This window comes from Anser anser, assembly GCF_964211835.1.
Source record: "Anser anser genome assembly, chromosome: 6".
NCBI lineage: Eukaryota > Metazoa > Chordata > Aves > Anseriformes > Anatidae > Anser > Anser anser.
This window is the reverse complement of record NC_139726.1, coordinates 12,020,061-12,032,150: the sequence shown is the minus strand read 5'-3', so window position 1 is coordinate 12,032,150 and position 12,090 is coordinate 12,020,061.

Sequence of the window (12,090 nt, the reverse complement as noted above, 5' to 3'; positions counted from 1 at the left end):
GTAAAAGGGCTGGGTTTGTCATTATAAGATGGTGAAACAGCAACATTCCTGTTGTACTGAATACTGAAACTGCAAGAGTTGTAAACATTGCTGTCCTGATGTGGGAAAGTGGCAAAGTCCCTGTGGGGTAATTATGTCTTATCATGCTAAAGAAAGGTCATAATGAAATGTTAATTTCTCTAACACACTCATAAACTCTTTGAACCATGATCTCTTAGTAGAGAGCACCAGTTCTGTGCTGCAGCATTTCCCATTTGACAGCATCCTCACTAGCAAAACAGGGCATCCAACTCATCAGAACAGTGCTGGACTGTCAGAATGGACACTTGTGACTCCACCATGTAGCTGTGGGGATTCGATTTATGCTTTCACAAGAAGTGCTTTTATTCTCAAGATGGCAATGGCAGGACGAGCTGAAGGAGTCAGGCTGAACATGCGTTAAGGAAATTCAGACATCACTTGAGATTAGTCTGAGCTGCATTTGAGTTACTTCAAAATGAAAATGACAAGGGTGCAAGGACACCAGGGTAAATAGAACATCTCATGGCGGGCTGGCTAGAGGTGTCTGGATGGCAGGACTGAAGAGCGATGTGGAATGCCTTACTGAGATTCTTCTCTCAGGGTAGAGGTGAGGTTACTCTTTAGAAAGGCAATCTCTTCACTAATGGTTAGCAATAATAACTCTTTGCCCTTAAGTTTTGTGTCCTGACTAAGGACCAAACTCAGAAGAAATAGCTACTTCATAACCCTGTGAGAGGAAATATACTTATTAATTATACAGTATTATTGTCACAAAATAACAGGAGTGCTACCAGTGCCTTCTCTCATTTGGGATCAGGGTTATATTGTACCGGATGCTGTGAAACTATGCAGCACCTAACTCAACACATAACAACTGCCTGTGGCTGCCATATAACTGTGGCTCTAAGTGTTTTAACATCTGTTCATTGATACATTAAACAAATTGAAAGCTCTCAAGAAGGGGTATAGCATGAGAGAGCAGATCACAGGTGAGCTCCTGGGTCAACTAGATTATTAATAAGAAGTAATATTTATACACTGACACTAACATGTGTAAAACTGTGTGGCAGTAAAAAGGAGATTTGATCCTTCCCACAAGTCCCCTGCAGCTTGGAGTAGCAGGAAGTCTTCCTGGGGCACACAACAATCTTCATCCTGAAATGAGGATTCAGAGGGTACTTTTAGCTGACTACAGCGTGAGGAAAGCCAGCCCAAAGCTTCATGACACTGGAAGGATATTTTGCTATTTTTGCTTGGTTTTGACAAATGTGAGTAACATGAGCTCTGAGGCATCTTCAAACCGCAGGGAGATTATTTACAAGAAGTGCTTAATAGCCAATCTATGACACAATCAGGACAGGTGGTGAGAAGGACAGAAGGGGCAGAGATGGTCCTCCGATGTGTAAAGGAAAGACTGTCTATCCCTCCCCTCACCAAACAACAGTTATACCTGGCAAATCTGACTAATTTTTGCCTCCTAGGCTGTTACACAAAGATGCTAATGCACCTGCTCTTCAGGATGAATAACAGTGAGACTGGTGAGAGAGGCAGGCAGTTAATGGGTGCAGTAAAGCATATGATACTTGTCAGAGCCAATCTGGCTGACAACTGTGTTGTGTCAGGTCTTCTCAGGCTGGCTGGAGAATGATAGATGAGGACTCAATCTCTGGTCTCTGGGCTGGAGCAAGGGAATGGCAGTGGCAACTGCTTGCAGCATGGATCCCATGGATCATGTGTGCAAGACCCAGCACTTGCTCTACTAGCAACAGGGATTCACCCACGTACTGTTATTTCTCAGCAGCTACATAACTGCAGCATATGCCTGTGCTCTTTGAAATGCTAAGAGATAGCCTGGAGGTGTTGTTTCTTTTGCAGGAGAATACCCTGCTAGCATTAACCCTAGCTAGCCCCAGATGCCCTGCTAGCATTAACCAGCAGTGTACTGGGGTGACTGGGAGGCCAGATCTTCAGCCAATGTGTATCAGTGCAGCCTCACCAGGCAGATCCATGCTGCCAAAGTCCCATTTCTGCACATTGGTGGCTCTGGTGATGGTCTGGTGGAGAGGCAGCCTTCCCAGGCAGGTTTACAGGATCATGCCCAGTAGATGGGAAGTTTCTCCAAGACAGACAGAGGTGCAAAGCCACCTTCTTGGCTGTTCAATCTTCACAGAAGAGAACAGAGGTGTCTGGCCTTGTCTTCTCTTCACAGGCCAGGCTTCCTTTTAGTTAAACTAAAAATGTTTTTCACTACAGCTCCTTGGACTGTAGTTGCAGTAAAACTGCAAACCAAAACTCCCTGAGCCAATGACTTCAAAAGTGAAGAGAGGAGGTGTTTGCTTGATTTACCTTCTGGATTTTAGGTTTTGAGCTCTAGAATTTTTAAACTCTTCTCCACAGTCATGAGCATTAAAAGATTACTCAAGTAAAACAAATAAAAGAAAAACAACAACAACAAAAAAGTGTGGGTTTTTTTGTTTGTTTGTTTTTGTTTTTTAATCCTCCTGCTATTTCTATTATGGCAGAGACTAGTCAGTGTCCCATTGCCTCACAGCAATCATACAAATAGAGACTAACCAAGAGAGGAAAAGGATAGGAAAAGACATAGGGTGGCTCACTGTCATTCTGAAGCAGTGGCAGGAAACAGCCCGGCTCACTTCAATACAGATTAGGATGTCAGCCAAAAGTTCATGCAAAGTTTTAAATTGTCCAGTTAAAATAACATTTTCATATTTCATTATTCATATTTTGTTATTCATATTGAATATATTTCTTTCAATACCTGTAAATACATTCCCTAGGAGGTATACCTCAGTAAAAAGTTGTGTTACGCTGCACATGGGATTGCAGTTTAATGGCGTTCTGCTCCCATACTTTTCTTTGATGGAAGAAGCGTGAAGAAAATATCAGTAGGAATTGGAATTTGTACCCACCAAAAGTCAGTTTCTGACTGCCCCCAAGCCAGCTTTATATCCTCCAACATTCACAGAATTGTTTGGGATAAATACAGTAAGAATGAGGAGAGGAGAAAATATCTTTAGTGTGGGTTTTCATTTAGGATCAGATTTTACCTCTATTGGAGAGGGCAGGTGCTTTACTGCAGACTCTGCGAACAGGCAAGTGCTGACCCTGAGTAGCTAATGCAATAAAAATCCAGTACGAGCAATAATAAATCTTCTGATTAATAATGGACAAGGGGGCAGAAAGGAAAAAAATAAATAAAAAGCCTGACTGCACAGAGGCTGAGCTCAATTTTTGTGCTGAACCTGGCTGGAGAAATACTGAATGCCCTTCCCACAGGTCTGCAGATATGGTCAAAGGTGTTCCTATTTGTTATGGTGATATGGCAGGTAGGAAATAAAATTAGGCTATTTCCAGGACAGAGGTGGACTCAGTTTTACAGTCCTGCCATGCTGCCTTTTGATGGTCTTTGGCTGTTCTAATGTCTTTGCTTTGTATGCTGCTGAAAAGGACAAAAAATGTGCCACTTCCAGCATCAAGAGAGAAAAATATCTGCTTTTCTCAAATTAGACCAAAGAGAAAAAAGGAAGGAGAAAAAGTCTTAAGTGATCTGTGGCAGCAAGCGGACCAATATATGCTCCTACAACAGCCATCAGTTAAGAGAGTCAAGGTTTATTGACAAATGTGCTTTTCTCCTCTTTTTCTTCCATGATCCAAAGCTTAAGCTCCCTTTCCTCTCCCAGATATCCTGATCCAAACCTATGTAAAGAGAGGAGAATTTATTTCAGTTTTGGCAGATCAGGCCCAGAACTTCCTTAGCAACAGGATGAGAGGAACAATGTCCATAGATGTCCGAGACAAATGTAGCAGTGACCTGGGAGTGGAGGATAAATGATATGCAAGTCCCTAGTTTGTCACGCTGGCTGTAAGGGAAGCTCAGTACAGGGGTCCTGGGTTTTGACTGTGTATAGGCTTTGTTTACATTTTTATTCTTAGATATTTAAGGCACTGTCAGAAGATTACAGATGAAAAAATTGTGTAGCTCCACCCTATCTTTTCAGCTCCCAGCAAGTTTAGTCAAAGGTCTCCCATCAATTTGAAGAAAATACTTCTATTACCCCCATGAGCTGGAGTGCAGACTATCACCTGCAGTATGGCCTGCTGCTAGCATAGCCCTTTCTTCCTCTGCTATGATCCACCATGTCACTTATTGTCCCATCACCAAAGCTGATGAGAAGAATCCTTCTAGCTGAGATCTATTGAAGTACAGTAAGATCCACCATCATCTCTTTGTATTTCTATAGAAATTTTGCTCAATATCAAGAGGACAAAAAAGAAGTAAGAGTAGTACAGTGGGGAATTCTAAATTTGTTATATATATTGTTATATTAGTTATATAAAGAATCTATTTAAAGACTCATATAACTGTGAGATCTGGAAGTCAAGGCAATATGTTTCACCATTTAATGTTATTTACACCCTTGGGAGGGAAAAGAAAATGTATTTATGTATTTTTAAACTTGTCTCTACTCTATGCTCTGAGGTGATTCCTCTCTACCAGTAGGGAAAAAAAAAAAAGAAAAAAAAAAGAAAAGAATAACACCAATTTCACCTTCTATATACAATACCTAATTTTATGTCCATTCATCAAATTTTTGTAATATGTTTTTTCGCAAAGTTGAACAGACATCATTCTTTCAGAATATAGAGAAGAAAAAAAAAACTCCAAGACATTTTGACCCTTCACATGCCTTATTATTATACTCTTGTATATTCCTCTTTTTTCTTCTTCTTCTTTCTGTTTGCAATGCAAGAAGCAGAACGTAACTGCCCAGAGATCTGGATGCAGATAGATAGAAATCCATGAGCTGTGGAGGCTGCCTAAATTAACTGCAAATAGACATGAGTGTCTCAAAGCTCTGACTTCAGCATCAGCATTTTTCATCTAAGTGCCCCAATGCCTTGCAGGCATGGTCATTTATAAATGCAACAGGCATAACTCAAATGGGGAAAAGTAAATGTACAAGAGGGAAAAAAAAAATTGTGCTTTGGTCGCATCAATAACAAGGTAATAAAAGAAACCACCTGTGAGGGAAGCCATGATTAATGAAAACAAATACAAGAAAATGGAAATATAAACTATGGAAAAAGGGCTTTAGTTTCAATAGTTTCAAAGTTCAGATCTGTTAGTAAAACACGACATAAAAGCTTGTAATATACAGAATAAACAGAAATAGTGGAGGTGAAAAAAATGTGCCATCAAATTAAGAAGGCTCTTTAAATAAGATGCACAATGCATAAAAAATAGACAACAATTCTATAGACACTAAAGAGGAGAGGTCTTTGCTACAGACATTTGACTGAAATATATACGATTAATTGCTACAGCGGTCTGCAACCCAAACCCCTAAAGGACTGCACAGTCCTTTGTTCTCATCCACTGAAAGTCTCGAGGGATTGCAATGTCACTGGCAATGCATACTCCAAAATCAGCACAGCAGGAGCTACAGGATGTCTCCTTTCAGTAACACCTGCAGAAGAAGCTGCAAGAAACTTGGGTGTCCTGTTAACTCCATATTCTGGTCACTGGGTTTCTGCCCAGACCCAAGGTTTTACCGGTCTCTGCCTTTCAGGGATGCAGGTAGAGGGCTGCTCCAAGACTGCATGCTGCTGCACTGGTCTACTCTCAGGACTCCTCCTCAGGTCTCTGTTTTAGCCTGCGTGGATGTGAATTCTGTCTGGATTAATCCTACAAGCAACTGAATACCCCAGCTCTTATCAGACCTTGGCTGAACAGCTGCCTGTTCATTCAGCCTCTGGGAGAGGAGTTAATCACAAAGGAAAACAATCTCTACACTGTCATTTTTTTTCACCTGCCTCAACTGCTCTGCCCTCATGGACTTTCTCAGGCTAAATAGAGCCTCAATGTCAGATCCTAAACAGGTTTTTTAATGGACAGTTTCAAGAAGCTGTGGAAAAATATGCTTGTTTTTTTTAAAAAATATATAATTAATTAATATATAATTAATTAATGTATAATTAATATATAAAGCCTATTTTCTAAAAGTAACTAAGAACTTCATTCTCATAACTGAGCAAAATTATTGTTTGGGATAATTATAGTGCTCTATTTTCTACTGTAATATTTATGACATAGTATTGGACAGAAAGGGAACTCAAGACCTTGTCATAGATGCTGCACAAACACACAGAGAGAAGACAATCCCTGCTGTGAAAGAAGGTATTCATTCGTCACTGAAGACATGAATACACTGACACAGGTCTTGATAGCACAATGATCACTTAGTGCACCTGTTAATTAAAATTTATTAATTGACAAAACATAGATCTTTGGACAGCCTCATATGAAAATGGATATTGCTTTCTGCCATTGCTTATTGAGCACTTTCTAATGACAGTCAGTCCCCAAAGGCACCCAAGACTATGGTCTTACTCTGATGGGAGTATCCCCAAGGTGGTGGCAATTAGTATTTAAGAGAAAAAAAAATCTAAGGATATTACATCCCTGTGGGGGTGGGGGCAATCCCTTCTATCTGAGAACTGCACTTATATCTGCTTGAATTCAGAAACCGTTAGTGGATACATTTGTACTCATTTAGAATAAATCTGTGTTTGGTTTTCTCAGGAATATTTCATGGCCACAGAAAAGGCCTTTTTTTTTTTTTTAACTTTAGTAAAAATATCTAAGTAATTAGACCAGGTCCAAAAATTCTGTCCTAGTGAAGTTCAAAACGTTTTTTCCCCCAGGGAAACACTGTCTTAAGTCAGTTAATGTTCTCATGACAAATTCCCAATAAACACCTTCAATTATTCTACCGCCTGGGAAACACGCTTAACAACATTCTTAGCACATTCATTTCCCTGCTGATATGATTCTAAAACATCGCTTTACAAGATGATCATTAAATTGTTTGTCTCTGGTTGGTGTTTTAAGTGTGAAAAAAAAAAATGCCAGGATATCACTCCAGATGGTTAGTCCTGACGGCTTGTCAAAAAACATGCATATGGAGTTTACGTGGCCACAAAACATAGCCCTATCAGCAACGAAGCTGTCTGGTCGGAACAGAGAATGGTGATTAGCTTGAAAAGATGGAGTTGTTGTTCCATTTCTCACATCAGAAAACCGTTAAAAGGAGCATTAGGAGACTGTAAATATTGATACTTTGATACTTGACATTCCCCTGCATGTGGATTTTCAGCCATTGTTTAATATTATAAACATTTTAAAAAATGAAAACAAAAGGAAAAAAAAAAGGAAAGAAAGACAGAAAGACAGAAAGAGAAAGACAGAAAGACAGAAAGACAGAAAGAAAGAAAGAAAGAAAGAAAGAAAGAAAGAAAGAGAGAAAGAGAGAAAGAGAGAAAGAAAGAGAGAGAAAAGAAGGAAGGAAGGAAGGAAGGAAGGAAGGAAGGAAGGAAGGAAGGAAGGAAGGAAGGAAGGAAGGAAAGAAAAAGAAAGAAAGAAAAAAGAAAGAAAGAAAGAAAGAGAGAGAGAGAGAAAGAGAGAGAGAGAGAGAGAAAGAGAGAAAGAAAGAGAAAGAAAGAAAGAAAGAAAGAAAGAAAGAAAGAAAGAAAGAAAGAAAGAAAGAAAGAAAGAAAGAAAGAAGAAAGAAAGAAAGAAAGAAAGAAAGAAAGAAAGAAAGAAAGAAAGAAAGAAAGAAAGAAAGAAAGAAAGAAAGAAAGAAAGAAAGAAAGAAAAAAGCCCTGTAGGAGTGGTTCTCAGAATCACTCAAGCAGAAGAGGTACTAAAGATTCAGTCTAACTTCCACAATTTTGATCTTCAAGTGTAATAAAAGACTCACTAGAGTGAGGTACAGACAGACTCCAGTTAGCAGTATTTTTAAAGTCATGCAGCTCACCTGGGGCTAGGACTTGGTGCACAGGACTCATATTGAAGGATACAGAGATGTGGAGGAAGGTAAAGTGCAGGATTTGTGACCTATAGCTCTTAAAGGCAGAAGGACCAAAAGACTCCTGCACAAGCTGTGAAGCTGTACCCTAGAAGAAAGTCTGATGTCCCTCAAAATAAGGGTTCTGCTTTTCCATTTCATCCTGTTGTTTAAGGGTGAGGTCCATGAACATGTGGAACAGGTTGACCAGGGAGATGGTTCAGCCACCATCCCTGGGGCTGTTTAAGGAAAGGTTGGATGTGGAACTTAGGGACAAGGTTTAGTGGGTGACATTGGTGGTAGGGACACAGTTGCACCAGATGATCTTGGAGTTCTTTTCCAACCTTAGTTATTCAATGATTCTATTTTGTGATTTTATCCATACACACGCCCCTGTGGACAAAGGGCAGGAGCATAAAAATATGTTGATTCATTAAACACTAGCCTTAGGAAACACATGTTCTGTTGTTGACTTCCACAGGACAACTTGGGATGCCTAAATGATGGCAAAGAAGGGCTTACGAGGAGAAACTTCTCGCAAAGTTTCTGTAACCTCTTTTCTCTTGGCTGATTCAAGAACCTTACAGAAGAGCCATTCTCACTTACTTTTGTACTTCTCTCTTTGGCCCTATTTCTTCCCATGAGTGACAAGTACACATAAATGTGAAAAATACCAGTACATTTTATGTTTATGGAAAGAGGCTCATTTCATGTGATCCCAAAGTTTTGTCTAGGATTTCAAAGAAGGTAGAATTGGCTGCCAGTGTCTGCAGAGGAAAGAAAAAAAATGAACCTTAATTCAAGCCCAGTATAATCACTGACACTTGTAACCATCAGCTATGACATATTTACATCTTCTTTTACCAACATGTTCAAGAACATGAGTGACATATTTACCCATCACAATAAAAGAAAAAAAAAATCAAATAGCTTGTTTAGCTGAGCATATATGATCGGAGGTAGTTGATCAAATCCTACCTCACATCAAAATTATCCCTAAAGAGGTGTGAAAGAGATACAGATCAAGCTGTCATCTCCCAGACAGTCTGTTTGCAGTAAAAGGGGCTGTCAGACAGGCTTGAAAACATCAGTGGCAGTGAATTGCAAGAGGGACTCCAATGCTATGGAAAACTCAAGCAACTTCTGTAGCCTGCTTACTGTGGTCCCATGGGGTGGGAAATGGTGTCCTTTGTAATTGATTCTCTTGAGGCACAATAAGAACCTGGGTTTTATTGAGCTGTAAATGCTCAGGACTCCTCAGGATACAGGCACATGAGTGGAAATAATGGCGTTACCACAGCTCATTGAGTTGCCATCTGTCAGTGAAGACGTTGAGGCACCAGGAATGACCTTGTGAACACTCCTAACCTACCCCCATTAGGAAGGAAAATGGAACATAAACCACGGTGGTTTAAGTTAATACATTTCGTTTTACAGCCAGAGCAAGCCATGGATGTGTGCTCAGTCAGTCACGCTGGCTCAGCTGACAGGCAAGGACTTGATGTGTTGCAACACTGGAAATACTTTCAGTCATATGCTTTTGTCCTCATTTTCAGTCCATTTATCATTTTTCAAAGCTATTGTGCCCTACATTTAACAATTTCCATCTCCTAAACAGGTCCTATCCAATACTTATGAAACCACTCCTCTTCAGAGACAGAAGCAGGCCCTTGCACCACACATCTTCACCTCTGAAGCACCTCAGCCTGAGGACTATTAATTCATTAACATATAAATTTTTAGACAACGCTTTCTATGTAGCTCTCACTACAGATATTGGAGCAGAAGTCTACAGTTCGCACATGACTGGATATGCATCTTCATGAGTATAAATGGCAGTGGGCTTTAACTACATCATACACTGATGGCCTCAGACCATATAGCTTTACATGGACACACAGTCTAATCATAGACATGAACATGTTTAAATTTCCAAATTGGGTGTTGTGAGCATAAGGACTCTTGTCATCACTAACCAGGGAGATGTTTCTGACACGAAGCTGAAGCAGACACTAGAGTTTACTTGTCTCCAGATGTTATCTTGGTCTTGACAGGTCTAGTTTGCATCTTTGCCTTCCACTTTTCTACATCTACATGTCAGTGTTAACAGGTGTGTTCAGAGCCTCTCCACCTGACTAGTGCTGTGCAACATGCTGTGGTAGCTTACATTTCTCTTCAAAATTCTATTAAAAAAAAAAAAAAACTACCTCACACAAAAACTCAAGGGTTAAAGAGATCATTCTGAGGAAATTCATGACCACAGCTTCCACATTGTCATTACTGGAAAGGTCTGTAACTCATTATTTCATAGAAGAAAGAAGAAGACAACACCTGACTGGAGGAAGGCTGTTCTCAGAATTCAACCTTAGATTTAAAATCTGGAGTTTCTTTTCACTGTATCTTCCCTGCGCATATAGTTCTCAATGAGAAACCAGGTTTGTGTTGTCACCCTGAAAAATACAGCTATCCAGGCCTTGAATATGTTCTCAGGAAATGGGCAACACCCCATGTTGTCCTACTTTCCTGCCCTGAACAATACTGTAAAACTTGGTCTGTATTTCGTGGGGTGTTATTCCTGAAAAAAAAGGGGACTCTCCATGGCAAGTGAAGAAGGAATGATACTGAATTGATGTGAGCTTTACCTAAAAAGAGACTAAATATGCTACTTCAGCTACAGTAAACATCTTGCAAATTCTCTTCACCCCACCTCCCACAAAGATGCATTTATTTGTACGACCATGTTCTGTAAAACCTTGGAAAACTGTAACTTGGCCCATTGCTGACAGTTTCTCATTACTCTCTGCATACAGATGCTCTTCTACCTAAATCAATTACATGGTATAACAGCCTGGATTTCTGATTTTGGTGCTGTTGTCTTTTTTCCTGATAATGCTTTCTGCTCATCTGTGCCATATGCTGCCTTGAATTTGTGCTGCTGTGCTTTATTAAAGCTCAGATTTTCCTTTGCCATTAAAGGCAAAATAGAACATTTTAAATGGACTGTGAAATAAGGTAAAGAAAAGTTTAATCGTGCTAAAATCAATTCAGTAGAGTGGCTATATTAATAGTTATTGCCTTCTGCATCACATTGCTTATTAAATAGTGTGCATTTCGGGAAACTGTACTATTTTGTGTGGCAGTTACATTGTACTTTAGCAAGCGGCTAGTTCCCACTTCATGAAAGATTTAGAGAGACATACTTTTTGTTCATTGACAAGCCACATCACCTTCTGGTGAGAGAAACCATTTTGCTGGAGGAAATTATGGACCATATAGTACAGTATCTTGTCCCTAGCACAATGTCTAATACTACATTCTCAAGAGGAAAGTGTAAAGGAATTCACATATGACAATTATGCATTACTCTGTCCAATTCCTACCCATTAAATGCTGACTTACATCACGATTCATAAAATTTTCTATTTATTTTTCACTTTTATGCATCAATTTATGCAATTGTAAATATTCCTATGTACTATGTAAAGAACCTGTATGTTTTTCATTTGTAATAGAAGCTAAGATATTAGTATATCTTGAAGCAATGAGTTCCATAGATTCATTATGCACAAAAATAAATAAATAAATAAATAAAATCGAATTCTCTTTTATTTCTCCTTGAAATGAGTAACTTTGTTTGTTTCAGAATAACCAAGACATCTCAGGTATAAGTCAGCACCTCATTATAACTACACCTATATAAATCAGAATAAAAAGTGTTTAGCCTGTGGCAAAGAGCATTTTTCTTTTTACTTTCTTTTATCCACCTTCCTCATCTGCACCCCTGTCTTTCTTGTTCTCAGACAAGAATCTGTAATATTCACCTGGTCTTGTAATGTAGGAGTTTGTTTTTCTCAAAAGCCTCAGGATGGACTTCACAGTCTTTTGCAAAACTCAGATGAACCAAAATGGGACCAAAGCTAAGTGAACTATGGCTCATCCTATCAAACATGACCACACTTTTGATCATGGAATGGAAGCCATTTTTAACCTGCATTTATACTTTAATTTGTGCCTGTTCCTGCTGAATGATCATTCTGTGCTTATTTGAATTCTCTAGTGTCTGCTTCACCACAGAGCTAATAGAAAAATGTCTTTATTTTTTATCATACACAACTATGATGATGACTTTCAAGTGAGGCAGAGAGGGACTAGTATAGCAGATAGTCATTATCTCCTGGTCCTTCCAATCACTTATCTAAAA